The sequence below is a fragment of the Lactuca saligna genome, chromosome 8, assembly GCF_052625555.1.
Source record: "Lactuca saligna cultivar CGN05327 chromosome 8, ASM5262555v1, whole genome shotgun sequence".
Classification (NCBI taxonomy): Eukaryota; Viridiplantae; Streptophyta; class Magnoliopsida; order Asterales; family Asteraceae; genus Lactuca; species Lactuca saligna.
This window is the reverse complement of record NC_136424.1, coordinates 201,200,643-201,216,331: the sequence shown is the minus strand read 5'-3', so window position 1 is coordinate 201,216,331 and position 15,689 is coordinate 201,200,643. Positions and strand designations below refer to the sequence as shown.

The following is a 15,689-nucleotide window of genomic DNA, read 5'->3' as shown; positions in this document are numbered from 1 at the left end:
CGGAACCCAGGTTTGGTAGAAACGGTCCCTCCTCCCATTCCAACTTTGCAAAACAAGGCTAAAAGCAATAATTAATACGTATAAGGGATCAAAATGGAAAATTACCTGAATCGGGTGTTACAATATTCTTGAGATTAGACATGTACATCACACTCAGCATGAGAGAGTGAAGGGACGATACTTTCTTCTCATCTATTTTTATAATGGCATAAACAACTCCATTGGTGAGCCACTGTTTTGTTCTGGTGTATTTTCATTATGATAATGTAAACCGGAAAAAAATCATTCACATATAGGATTCAATAATTTGTGTCTTAGGGTTTCTTTCATATTTTTTTCTCTTAATTTTATATGTAAATAGTTGATGATTGTTGATGTTATTATTTTTTTGTCTTACAGTTGTTAATGAACTTTCACAGTGCCTTAAGAATATGAGTGATGGTACGATTGTGGAAAAAAGTGAAGGATGGTGAAAACATGTTTACGACTCTTAAAAAAAGAATGCTCCTTTAGTTCGTCTTTTTGACATACATTCTTTTCACTCTGGCGAGAAGAAATCTGATTTTTAAAGAGTGATGATTTGATTTTCTATAAATGTTCTTGTAGTGTATTCTTTCAAGAATTCATTCGATTTTTTTATTATTTTTGATGTAAATACTATTAGAATTGTGTTTTGTATTCGATTTGGGATTCTTGATTCTTGAGTTTTAATATTTTATTCTTGACTATTGAATGTTTAATTCTTGATTGTTGGGGTTTTAATTTAATTTGATGCTTAGTGCTAAAAATTGAAAACTTTAAATCGAAAAACCTAATTTTTAGAACAAAAACATACAATTTTTAGATTAAAAACCTATTCTGTCAAGAATGAAAATGTATTTGATTATATCTCAAAAACATTTCTCCTAGAATAAGTGTTTTTTTGTGAAAAATAAATAAATGCATTTGTTGTCTAAAATAAGGATACACAAAATATCCATATTACCCTTAAGATGTTTTTGAATTTTGAATTGTTAAAAATAAATTAACATTAAATATAATAGTATTCTTTCAAGAATGATTGTATTATATATATATATATATATATATATATATATATATATATATATATATATATATATATATATATATATATATATATATATATATATATATATATATATCAAATGGTATAAAATTAGTTAAAACCGGAGTATGACCATAAGTACAAAACTTAATAGAAATTTCTTTTCAAATAAGCAAATCTTCAATATACCACATGTTATCCTCTAATTACTATTTGGCTTGTCATCTTCTAATATAAATTATATCACATCATCATTCTAATAGATGTTAAACTTTTTCAACATTTATTATATTTCCTAAAATATATTAACGATATTAAAATTAATAATTCATAGATCCAAAAATGTTAATTTTAATTCAAACATTCAAAAGAATTCATAATCCGATTATTTTGGTTACAATATCAATTGCCTTCAATATCGAATAATATCCTAATTTGAAAATGGTATTTTATGTTGTCTAGCAAATCAAATACCTTTCGAATCTTTCATGATTTTAATAAATCCTATAAATAAGGTTTATATTACTCTACATATCTTCTTTAGACACCAATCTCCATTTAAATACATGTTGCTAGCAGAAGGTTTTGCCTTGCAGTCTAATTGAAAAAAATATTTTGTTACAATTTTTTTGACATTTAATGTATATTCATTTTATATAATAATTATAAACATATCAACTATGTTTTCGCTTCAAACCTCTTAACCTATATAAACAAGTAACTTTTGATAATTAATAATAACTAAACACATAGTTCTTTATGCAGTGTTGTTGGAACAAAAAAGTATTTACCTGCATTTTAATATGTTTATAGCATATCTTTAATTTACACATATATACACATTCATTTTACTAAAATTGTCCCTATGGTTTGGCTAAAATTACTCGTTGAGTCCTTAACATTTTTTTGCACTCGGACCGTCCTCAAAGTATGATTTTATTGTGTTTTTCGTCCCTATCCGACCTGAAAGGACTATATTGCCCTCTCCAATTTATTTTTTTACTTATTTTTATTATTTCTTTTATATTTCTTAAAAAAAAAAAAACAGAATGGGACCACACCCAACCTTTGCCTTCTCACATGTTCAAGACTCTTCCAATTTACTAGCCATTCATCACCACTCCTTTACTCACCCCGTAAATCATCGCCATCTCTGGCGAGACCAGAACTCCGGTGAACACCACACGTCATCATCTGTCGGCCGCCACTATCATCTATTCCCCCTAAATTGGTAAACCCTCATCAGTGACCTAACACTCACCTTCAGTGTGCTTTTTCCCTCTTGTTCCTCCATTGCACTGCCGACGAAGATCTTAAATCGAAAATCGAAGATCTGCCATGCAATGTAAGCTCTTGAACTGAAATCGGATATCTTCGTTGAACTTGTATCTTAAATCTCCCACCATCTTCATCGTCTTATTGAAATTAGAGCAACCACCACCATAATGTTACTAAAACTGGTGATTTTCTGAAATATGAGGCACCACCACCATCGCCTTAGGTGAATCAAGCCACCACCTTCATCGCTTCCGAAAATCGCCAGTTCTTCGACCAAAGTTCTTCGACCAAAGTCGTTATGCTTAGACTTTCTTCTTTGAAATTTCGTATGTATGGTTAACAGATTTGATCAGAGCATCCTTCTTCTTTTCAGCTTTTCCGGGACAGGATATGACCAGATGAGTTTATTAACCGAGACCGAGATTCATCAGTAGTTGACACTCAGTTAATTGATGAGCTGTTGATGAAATCAAATTACACAGATCGACGAATTAGAGGTCGATGTTAGTGCTTTCAGATAGAGGATTAGCTTTTCATTGATTCATCAAATAGTTAGTTGTTCATGATTTCTTGCAGGATTAGCTTTTCATTGATTCATCAAATAGTTAGTTGTTCATGATTTCTTATTTGATTTTGATTTTTGTTACAGGTTTTTTTGGTTGGATTTCAGGTTTTGATTGTGATTACATGAAGTTTGCTTGTTTTTTTGGTTCAAATTCAATTGATTTTGTGTGGCGACTGGTGGTGGTTTTCTGAGGTGAATGGTGGTGATGTTGGGAGGTTAACGGAGGTGATGTCGAAGGTTATGTTGGTGGTTAATCAAAGGTTGACGGAGGTGAAAGGTGGAAGGGAATGGAGGAGTGTATGTGTGGGGCCATATATTTATTAATTTATTTTTTTAATTAATAAATAATAAATAAATAATATAAAAACTGAAAAAGAAAAGACAAAGGATAATATAATCTTTCCAAGTACCATACTTAAGGATTGTCCGAATGCAAAAAAAATGTTAAGACCAAACACGTAATTTTAGCAAAAAAAATGTTAAGACCAAACACGTAATTTTAGCATAACCATAGGGACGATTTGAGTAATTTGTTCTTCATATTTCACTCTTAAGTCCTACTAAATTTAATTAGCAACTTATTCTTCAAACCTCATAACCTTATATCAACAAGTAATTTTTGATAATTAATAATAACTAAACAGATTGTTCTTTGTGCAGTGTTGTTGGAAATATATTTTTATAAATGTCATATTTACCTGTATTATAATCAAAAAATATTTACCTACATTCATTTAAGTATACTTCACTCTAAGTCCTACGTAAATTTAATTAGCAACTTATTACATTATGTACAACATCTATTCATCATAAATACATATAAATATGCACTTTTACATGCTATAAAAATAATCAGAATTTTATTTAATTTATCACATTAATCCAGCTTACTTACAATCTAAAAATACATTGTTTTTTATTCTGTTGACATTTAATATTATTTTTTTGCCTATGTAATAAAGTTTTTAAATACATCAACCATGGTTTCCATAGATTATGACATTCTTTTGTCCTTGAGTTTTTTTAAAGTTTAAATTTTGGTCTGAATCAACGTAGTTTTCTTTTGCAATTTTTAACTGTAGTAACAACTTTGGTCCTGAGTTTGTTCAAAAGTTCTATTTTCAATATCGTCCTGTTGCAGTTTTGGTGCGTATGGGGACCCATATCTCATAACATTTGATGCACAAAAACGACAAAAGAAAATAATCTGCCAACCAAATCTGAAATTCTAAAGTGTTATGTTTATTTTGCATAAATAAAGTTTGTGGCATATAATTGGTGGTTTGCCTGGTCCATAACATACAGAACGGGAGATGTTTATTGCATATAATCTATGTTCAATTATAATTTGAAAATGTATGTGTATCATATCATGTCAAGTTATAATTTGAAAATCCGAAAATCCTTATTCTGATTTTTTCAATATGCAGTAGGAAGTTCTTACACATTTTATGATAGGCAAGTAAACTCAAGCTACTCACTACTCTTTTTTCAAATCATCAAAATCTTGAATCTGTATAACAATTTGTATTATAGTTTTCCATGTTTACCCTTTTGAAGCAAAACAGATGTTGTTCATCCAGCTAACAAATATTGTAAATTTAATGGTAAGGGATACCTTGTTAGCTACAAAATCAACACATAGGTCAATATTAGAGGCTAAACGGTCAATTGATCTTATAAAGCACAGATTGTGAAGATTGGGATTATGAGGTTGAAGTGTCGATTGATCAGATAAAGCACCAGTCCCTTCCTTTTGATTGCAAACACTAATAATCATGCCAGAAATCAGGACACAGATGTTTTCCCTCTATCTCAAATTTAAAATTCCACATGCCAACGTAAAATCGATTCAATAATGTAAAAACAAAAAGTTAAAAACAATCAATCTTCATCATCAGCTGTTATTGATGAAAGTATGAAACTTTAACCCTAAAAGTAACTCTACACACGATTATCGATCTGGTCAATGTTATAATAGAAGTTTTTATCTTTTAAAAACTTGATCATATTTGTTATTTTTGACAGTGTATGGTTGAAAGGTTACCCGGATTAGGGTCCGCAAACAGGGGATGGTGGAGGAGAACGTTGATTGATTTGAGGCGGCAACCAACAACGATATTGGGAAGTAAGAAACTCAAAATTACTTGTGTTTTACCTGTTGATTTTCATTTGAGCAACTGCATTGAAATCCAGAACCATTGTAAGAAGAAAAGAGAGGGGAGAAAAGAGGTCACCCTAATCTCACAGAAAGTCTATTAACGATGAATCGCACAGGGAGACCCGACGTTGAATGTATCCGGAAGCGAAGCATGACTTGTCGGCTGTGGATGTGGCCCGAGTTGAAGTAGAGTCACACGAAATTAGGAATCGTTGGCTTCCGCAATGGTGGAGGCAGACTCGTCAGGGTCTTCTGTGGTGTACCGCCGACTCGCCATCGTCGGCTATGGCGGAATCGAAGAGTTGCTGAATCGAAGAATCAAAGAGTCAAATAGCAGATCGTGAAGAAAGAAAAGCAGATGAAAACACGCAGTTGAGGTTGTGGATGAAACTTATTGGAGAGCGAGGCGGTGTGACAGCGGAGTCGATGAGTCACGAATTTAGCCAGAAGAAAGCCACTGTGATGATATTTGGAGGAAAACCATTGGCTGAGATTGCGGTGATAGAGAAATACAACACATAGAACACACAACATAAAAAGAAAACAAAAAAAGTAAAAAAAAAAAAAAAATCCATCCAATCATATGAAAGCCCTTTTCACCGCACTTTTATATATATATATATATATATATATATATATATATATATATATACACGGTCTAATTTTGTAAGACCGTGAGACGCATTCTTTTATTTTTTTATTTTTTTTTAGTTAATTCAAGTTCCGAAAATAATATTTCAAAAAAGAATTTTTTGATTTTTCCATTTATTTTGCATTTTAAAATTATTTTTAGAATATGTACAGTGTAATATTCTATTTAGAATATTTCACGTATTTAAAAAAAAAATAGGATTTTTTTTATTTTTATATTTTTTTTAGTTAATTCATGTTCCGAAAATAATATTTTAAAAAAAATTAGATTTTTCCATTTATTTTGCATTTTAAATTTTTTTTTAGAATATGTCACTGTAATATTCTATTTAGAATATTTCACGTATTTTTCAACAAAAAAAACAGAATTTTTTATTTTTTATTTTTTATTTTTTTTTTTAGTTAATTCAAGTTTCAAAAATAATATCTAAAAAAAGAATTTTTGGATTTTTCCATTTATTTTGCATTTTAAAATTTTTGGATTTTTCCATTTATGTATATATATTAGTTACAACTCAAGAGTTTTTAACTTATGATTATTAATTAGTAATCACTAATAACTTTTAATTTTCCTTTTTTTTATAAGGGAAGAGGGAATCGTTTCCCGTTGAACCCACCGAACTCACTGGCACATCAGTTTTTCTATTTGATTTTTCCTTATCTTTTCGAACCCATAACACATGTAAATTCTATCTTTTTCAACCCACTCAATTAAAAAAATATATACAAAATAATCAAGGTAAAATCTTAATTAGCAATAGAGTTACCGCCGGTACCACTCCCTCTTCGGCGGGTTATTTAATTGGTTTCACGAACTCACTCCATCCTCTCTATCTACTTTCTCTTGTACCATGTGTTTTAAGACTTGTACCTTAGTTGTTTAGTATTTTTTTTTTTAATTGAGTGAGTTGAGAAAGATAAGATTTCTGTGTGTTGTTGGTTGGGAAAAATGAAGAAAAATCAAAGAGAAAAACTGATATGGCAGTGGGTTCAATGGGTTCGGTGGGAACGACTCCTTCCTCCCTAAGGTTGTAAAGTTTTGCTCGTTAAAAACATTAATGTATTTTGAAGAGATTTGTGATTTAAATATGAAGAGTTAATATAAATTTTATAATAGATATTTTAGTGTTTTTTATGTTAATAAAAGTTATAGTGTTTATTTTTTTCATATAATTGTATATACCACAATGGCTTAAAAATTAAACTATAATGTTTAATAAAACTAATATGTTAACTAGATGTTTGCTTTACTACTAATATTTTGTTTCAAAGTAGAAATATCAAATAATAATTTGGTAAAAGTTATTATTTTAACTATATAATTATATTTTCGCACAACGCGTAGGGATTCGCCTACTATGTATATATATATATATATATATATATATATATATATCTTCCTAATAAAAGATTTTCTAAAGAGACACGTGTCCCCCTTACGAACAACCATCAATCCGTGTGTCCTTTCACATAAGCTTTGATTTCTTTCGAGTTCACTGCATCAAATAACGAATATCAAAAGTCAAATATCGAAAGTTAAACAAAATCAATATGATAATAAATAATATCGTGGTCATCTTCTACTAATTAGCAACTCGATTACTTTATTTCAAGCAATCTTTTTAAATTTCTTTATCTTTTACCAAATATATTAGCATCATTTTAGCATTACACCAAATACCAATGTTCTTTTGTAATTCTTCAAAAAAAATCACTATAATTTTAATTTTTAAACAAAAATAACTAATATAATTTGTTTTTTTTTACCCAAAACTTATAACTATTTTTAAAATATTTTTGCAAATCTATGACTAATGCTATATTTCTTAAAATTTCAATTTTGTTTTACTTTGTCAATCGTGGAACAGAGAGGTTATAAGCTAATATATATATATATATATATATATATATATATATATATATATATATATATATATATATATATATATATATATATATATAATTCATTTTAATCCACAATGAATAAATAATCTCTAAGGATGATTCACAAATAACATGCCGATTTTAATCTAACAATTTTTTAATATGAAGAAGTATCTTTTCTAGCTAGATAAATTGTGAGATTAGCAGGTCAAAGAAGTACTTAACAAGCTAGTTACAAATGGAACAAGTTTCTAGAAAATTTAGCAGCAAAACACACCGAGAGTGAGATCGATATAGATTTGAGGGTGAATTTCGGATGTGTGCAAGATGTAGAAATGTCAGAACCAGTGAGCCCAACGGGGTAATACTTAAACACCTCGGTGCTTTCTGTTGGGTCAAAATATAGTTTATATTTTACTTTTCTGGGCAATTATATTTTTGTGTAATATTTATGAATTTATGGCCTAGTTCCCCCTCAGGTACGCTGGGCGTACCCAAGGTTACGCCCGATGTAACTTATTCAGATCCAAACCCTAATTTCCTTTGGAGGGGCTATAAAAGGAATGTGTGGCTGGACTTCTCAGCCACCATCCATCAGAGTGAAACCCTAAAAAGAATGTACCTTCGTTCTTTAGCCATTGTGTGTGTATTCTAAGCTTGGTGGTGCCATTCCAAGGTTGCAAAGGAGAAGAAGAGCTTGTTGGATAGGCTAGAAGCGGTGCTCAAGTGTAGATCTGAGCTTTGCAAGGGTTAAAGCTTCATTTTCAGGTAAAAAGTTCGGATCTTGTCACTTGGTTCATGTTATATGCTTAAGGTGTCATTTTCTAGGGTTTAAGTCCCAAAGGTGGAGACTTTTTGTGCAAATGGCCTCCATAAGCTTAGATACTTCATATTTCTGATCTATTGGAGTTGTAGACTCATAAAAATGGCATCTTGGATGTGGGTATTGCACCATGCATGAGATCTAGGTCCTTGAGTTGGAATAGAATGTTGTTATGTGATGTTGGAGCCTTTACAGCCATGCCAAGGCTTAAAGGTCTCGACTTTATGGGTTTAGACACACTAAAAGAGTCGGATCTAGAAGTTGTAGTAATGGCTTAACCGATTAAGACCAGAAATGGAGAGTGGTTGAGTCTAGTGGTTACGCTGGTCGTAACTTCCAATACGCGCAACGTACTGGGTGGAGACCCCGATCCAAGGGGGTTGGCGATGTACGCCCCGCGTACATCTACCAGTACGCCCCGCGTACTCTCAGGGTTGACTTTGTTGACTTTTAGGGTTTTGGTCAAACATGAGGACTTTAGGTCAAGGAATGGTAAAATGGTCTTTTACCCTCTGAGGAATGATGATAAGGGGTAAAGTTTTAGTGGTGGAAGTCCTAGCGTATTAAATAATAATATTTTTATGTTTAGGCGAGGTAGAGTCATCGTTGAGATTCGGTGATAGTGAGGACGCGAGATCTTAGACTTTCCACGAGGTGAGTTTTCTCACTATACTGTACCCGGAAGGGTTTGACTGTGTGACTGGAAGGTCGAATATGATATGAGATATATGCATTATGTGTGATAAGTTAATCGTTATATGTGTCATGTATGATATGCTTGATATGGGTCGGAAGGCGAATATGTTATGGGCCGGAAGGCGTTGTGATATGGATCGTAAGGTTGATGTGGGTAGGACCAGAAGGTTAACCTAGTCGGGACGGAAGTCCCCTGAGACACATGGACCGGAAGGTTAGGGCCTGAAAAGGCGTATGTGTGTAGGTTGTATTTTGGGGAACTCACTAAGCATTTATGCTTACAGTTGTTGTGTGATGTGTTTCAGGTACTAGTGAGGACCGTGGAAAGGCGCCGACGTGATCGTACACATTATCGGGGGAAAACTATTTTTATGATCTTTGGGATGTATTCTGTTGTGACAATATTGTTTAAGTTTGAATTTGAAATATTAATCGATGTTTTGATGTTTACAAAAATGAAAATTTGGTTTTAAAATTTACGTCGTTACAACAATTGGTATCAGAGCCAAGTTGTATCAGTCAAAAGGTTTTATTGTTTCATTTGGAATCTGAATAATTGGTGTTTACGGTCATAGATTATGGTCGTAAACACCGAGTTCTTGGGCCGTAAACTCTATTTTGGAGCATTATTTGATCTTATTTTCGAAATATTATTGCGTTTTTGGATAGATCTCGCAAAAATAAGGGGGGTTTGTTCTTCGTGTTTTTCATAAAAAAGGGGTTTTTGATCGAGTTTTGGAGCTTCAAAGTCAAAAAATCGGTGTTTTTTTATCGGAGTTTGCGGTCGGCGGCTAGGGTTTCGAAGTTCACGGACGGAAACTGGTCGGAGGAGGCTTGCGGCCGGCAGTTTGCGGCCAGCAGTTGGCGGCTCGGCTCGGAAGATCGGCTCGGCTTCAATAAAAAGGAAGCGAAGTTGCAGGAGTTCAGCACCTTATCCAACTAAGCTACCTGATCACTTGTTATAATCCTTCAAAAATTAAACTATAACCCATCATTTTCGCAGCAACTTTTCTTATTTTATAACTTTTAATCCAAAATTCAATTCCTTTTAAATTTTAAATTCCTTTTTCATCCAAAATTTAATATATATATATATATATATATATATATATATATATATATATATATATATATATATATATATATATAAACAAAAAATAAATAAATAAATAAATAAATAATAATAATAAATAATTAAAAAAATATTTTTGACTTTTATTTTTTGACTTTTTATTTAAAATTTTGACTTTGACTTCAAAGTTTGATCTTTGATTTTAAACTTTGACTTTTTCGTTTAACTTTTAAATTTTCAAATTTAACTTTTCGGTTTGACTTTTCAAGTTTGACTTTTGAGTTTAATTTTTTTAAATTCGACATTTAAGGTTGACTTAAAAAAAAAGGGGGGGGGGGGGGGGGGGAGTGGGGCATTTTAAATTTGACGTTTAATTTTTATCTTACCTTCTAGTTGTGCTTTTTAATCGATTTTAAGGTCTACAAGGGAATTTGAAATCATGAAAGACAGTCGTCAGGAGATGTTAAGACAAAATTTCAACTTTTTCGATTTTATCCCTGGAGAAACGCTCGAAACTCAGTTGCAGCGATTTACTACACTCACTACTGAGATGAATATAGTCGGGATCTTCTTGACTAAGTCCGAGATAAACAAAAAGTTGCTAAATTCACTTCCGAAATCGTGAGATAGGAACGTGGCCATCATCAAGAAGACAAAAGATCTCAATCATCTTAGTCTTGCTGATGTTATTCAAGAACTTGATGTTTTGAAGTGTAGAGAAACAATGAGTTCTGAAAACATTCTGGTCACTGAAGTTACATGTACTCCAGCTTGTGAAGCCACAATTAAATTTCTTCAGGAACAAATTGATATATTTAAAAGAGAAGTTGAAGACCTGAGATATGAAGGATATCAACTCAGGAATGGACAAAAACCCCTGAAGGCTGAGTTAGAAGCTAAAACCAAGGACTTTAGGAAACTTCAGGAAGAGTATAGCAACAAGTGTGAAAATTATGATTATGTTAAGAGACAGCTTGTTGCTGTAACTGAAGAACTTGACGCTTTAAAAATCAAGTGTGGAAAAACTGATGTCAGTTTCAAAAATTATACTGCGTCAAGTCAGACAGTCGAGTCCTTATATGAAACCCAATTAAAATTCAAAGAAAATCAAAACAAGGGTCTAGGGTATGATAGTGTACCTCCTCCTTATAATGATAACTACACATTCATCCCTATGACACAGGACGATACTGACAGGGAGCCACATCTTCAATATGGAAAACGAGTTGGATTTGTGTCAGGATGAGTTATTAATATTGAAGATTCTAATGTTGCTACTTCTTGTGCAGGCAAAGTAACAGAGGATGAGAACAAGGAGAGTTCTTCTGAACAAACAAACGACCCCTTGATCTTTGGATCTGTTGCTTCTAATCAACCTCCCGTTGGTAAATACAGGCCACCATTTCAAGCTAAACAGAGTGCCTGTTGCAACTATGCATGTGGAAAAAGCAAGAGACAAGGCAAGGATATGCCACCAGGGGCAGGAAGAGACAACTCCCCAGTGAAGAAAAGGACATGTTTTCACTGTGGAACACCTGGACACATTGCCAGAAATTGTCCTAATCGCATGTATGTTCCCTACTACGCACAAGGATGGAAAAACGCGCCAAGTGGGAGATACTTCAAATGAAACCCTTCCAGGTCACGTTCAGACAATGATGATTGGAACGCGCAGAAGGCCAAAAATTCAACTCCCAAGGCCAAGCATCCGAATCCCAAGGGCAAGAAGGAAATGTCAGCCAACAAACCCAATCCAAGAGATGATCCAGTAAAACAAAGACCGGTTAGGTCAAAGTCATCTCAATGGCCGACATCAAGATCAAAAGCAAGCACTGAGCCACCCATCAGATCGAAAAAGAAATGGGTTAAACCCAACTACAAATGGGTTCCGAAGGCTCAATCTCCCAAATCAACTAACGATTCTAATATTTCTATGTCTTCTGTTTGTGATAAACAGGACATGTCATGGGAGAGAGTAACGTGCAAGGATGACAAATGTCGACCTAGTTTTAAAATGGATTGGGTTCCAAAGACCAACTAATCCCGCTCTGTGTCGGAGCAGCTATGGAGGCATATCATCAGACTTCGGTGTGTTGGTAGTAGCTGTTCTAGGCATATGATAGGAGGCATCTCTCAACTGTACAACACTCAGAACATAGTTTGGGAGTATGTGTCCTTTTCGGGAAGGGAAGAAAAGAAGTGATCATTCACGGGGTTAGTTCTTAATGACGTGAAGAATTTTCGGATCTGTTCTGAGATTACGCGTGCTGTTCTCAGACCTTCTGAATGCAGATTCAATCGGTGAATTACGGTTTGCGTTTTCCTCTCTATACTCCTGTGTTTTTCTTAAACTGATTCGCTTTAAAGACTAATTTTTGTTTTAGGATAGTTTAAATTTGCGCATTTACTTTCGTTTCTCTTCTATGCACAAATTTAGGGGGAGAAATAAAAACAAAACAAAAATTAAAAAATTAAAAAAAATCCAAAAACATTACAAAATTAGAAAATTTTAAAAAAATGGTGTAAATGAAATGTGCTTGAGGGAGATGTTTTGGGAAATGAAATTATCAAGTGATAACAGGCAACCTGAGTCTGCGTAATGTACCCGAAGTTGAAGGGTCTATGCTTTGGTTTGATGCGTCGGTAGGCACGAAAGATTCTAAATGGACTTGACTAGGAAGAGTTTAACTTAGGAAATTTATAGACTTGACAAATCTTGACCTAGTTAGATACGTTCAGCCTGACAATACGACGCTCGGATAGGTTGAGCAGGGAGATATATATGGGATTCTACTCGTCACATTAAATGAACCCGTACTTGGAACCGTGGTTTAACTTTCCTCGATGTGCGGATTCTGTCCTTAATTCCGGTTGGATGGGGCGACTGGTAAATTCCAATAAATTAGGTCTGTAGAATATCATTTTCTTTCTCTCTGTCTGTTAGTCATATGTTGCACCCTTTGCGTGATTGGAAGAGATCTGACCTGGATTGCAATATATGCAACTCTATCTCTCTGCATGCTATATATATGAAATTCTTCTTATCTGTTAGCCATATGTTGTCTCCTTTGCGTGACTTCAAATCCGACCTGGTACATAGTATATGCAACATTCTACTTCTCAACCCCTTTAAAGTAAAAAGTTATAGAATTCTGAATCTATCTTCTCTTTGAATGATTGTCTGCTCACCCGGTGTAAGGAGTACTTTGGAAGTTCTTGATGGTTGGGGCATATCAGGAAGCGGGAAACACGTTCTAGTATCTAAGAAATTAGGATCAGATGTAATTTTAGGATTTTAAGTTTATCCTGTCTTGTAACAAATAGTATGTCCTAAATTTGTCACAAATTTTCGTGTTTAAGTGGACCACAATACCGACGATCGACCAGACAAAGACGTGAAGATAGAAAGTACCGACAAGTGGATAAAGGTTGTCTAAAAAACTTTGATCCCAAATCACTCTTAAAGTTAGATATCAATTTTATTTTTGTTAAATTTGTCATAGTTTCTTCTAATTTAAATATTAGGGAAAAATTAAAAATTAAAAATAATGAAAATAAAAATAACAAAGAAAAATCAGAAAAATTAAAATCCAAAATAGTGTTATTTCTGTTTAGTTTCTTGTTCAGAAAAATAATAAAAAATCCAAAAATATTTTTGTTTTCGTTTTAATTTGTGTGCTAAGTTTTCTTTTAGTTTTGTTTTGTCTTGAAAAGTGATTTCAGGTGAAGATGAAACTCATGGAGTTTGTGTTGAAGATTTCTGAGCCAAAAGCTTCGTCTGTAAGCATCGAAGAATTCTCATTCGAAGGAGCAAGAAATGAAGATTATTCTTTCACATTCAATCTTTCAACCCCAGAAGCAAGGTGAAGCTGAAATTGAAGATTATGTGATGGATTGCATTGAAGCCTTCTCAATCAGTCTGCTGCTATAGTTGTACCTGCTGAAGTGATCCAGAAGATTTGTTCTCTCTGATGTTTTCTCTGAAGATTCTTAAGCTGAAAGCGCTATCTTTCAAGAATCAGTACGTCAAGCCTCCTTACCCAATGTTTGTTCAATGCCAAATTCTGAAGAAAGGCTTAATTGCTCAAGATGAACTCATTTATTGAAGATTCATATGCTCATCGTGATGCTGTGAAGAATTTGAAGATTAAAGCTGAAGCCAAAGCTCCCAATGAAGATTATCACGAAAGTCAGCTACTTTTTAGGGGGAGCTTGTTGGGTTAATTAAGAAAAGAAAGCTATAAACCAAGGGGGAGATTGTTGGATCAAAATATGGTTTATACTTTACTTTTCTGGGCAATTATAATTTTGTGTAATATTTATGAATTTATGGCCTAGTTTACGACTGAGTTTACGGCCGTAAACACCTTACGACCGTAAACTCATTTACGCCCATGTGTGTCCGGTCCATATTCAAGTATAAATAGAGGTGTTAGGGTGAGGAGTAAAGGTTGTTGAACTAGAAGGAGTTTACGGCCAGAGAGAAACAGGAGCTTTTATGTGTGTGAATCTTTTGTATTCGGATCATAATTCATATCAATACATACAAAGATTCATATTGTTCTTCTTCTCTTTCTCTTCTTATTTTATCAGATATCATCCGTTTGATTGGGATTCCGCACCATCAAACGGATCTGACTGATACACAGGCAGATTCGGGATTTACACTTTCTATATCTCTAACTAGTTTATAACCCGTGTGAACCACGATTATAAAACTAATTAAACTTTTATAGTAAAAAATCAAAATTATTAATCATTTATTTTAAATAAATTACTAATGAAGAGATATTTTTATTAGTTATGTGAAATTATAATCATTAATTAAAAAAAAATATGTAAAATTAATTTTTATTATATATTAGATATTTTTTATTTGTGAATTAATGAAAGCAATAATATAAAATTTAAAATTTTAAATAGAGAATAAATATATTGGCAAATAGCATCACATTAATGAGGAGGTCTAATAAATTTTAAATGGAGAACTAATAGATTGACAAGTGGCAACACATTAATTAAAAGATCTAATATGGTGACACATGTAAAAATAGCTACTCTTTTATTAGTATAGGGAGATTTGCATCTTGGAGTTTGAGAACCCCATTGATGATTCTTCAACGCTTGCACTAATTAACGATGTCTTTCTTCCCATTAACCCTCGTTTCTCATCCGTTATGGTATATCAAAGTTCCTTGTTTTCTTGAAGGATTATCATCCGAATCTTATGATTATTATTTCAGAGATTACCTATCCAAAATGGCGATGGATCCACTCCCACAAACAAAGCCATTATGGGAAATTCACATCATCAAGTACCCAACAAGCAATGCATCTGGAACGTTATTTTCAAGCTTCATCATTCACTTGGTGATGGTTACTCTCTTATGGGTGCTCTTCTCTCTTGTCTACAACGAGCAGATAATCCTTCTCTCCCCTTAACATTTCCGGTTCTTCGGAAAACCATCAAGTCAGAAAACAGTCCCTGACTAG

General features: G+C 33.0%; 1 long non-coding RNA gene across 1 annotated transcript; it reads right to left on the bottom strand.

Annotated features, from left to right (window-relative positions):
* Positions 1 to 1,986: 1,986 nt before the first annotated feature.
* LOC145011068 (uncharacterized) lies at positions 1,987 to 5,634 on the bottom strand. The gene is made up of 2 exons (XR_013664008.1): positions 4,957 to 5,634; positions 1,987 to 4,678 (listed from the first exon to the last, which is right to left on the bottom strand). It is a non-coding gene; the product is annotated as an uncharacterized LOC145011068 (long non-coding RNA).
* Between the last annotated feature and the right edge of the window lie 10,055 nt (positions 5,635 to 15,689).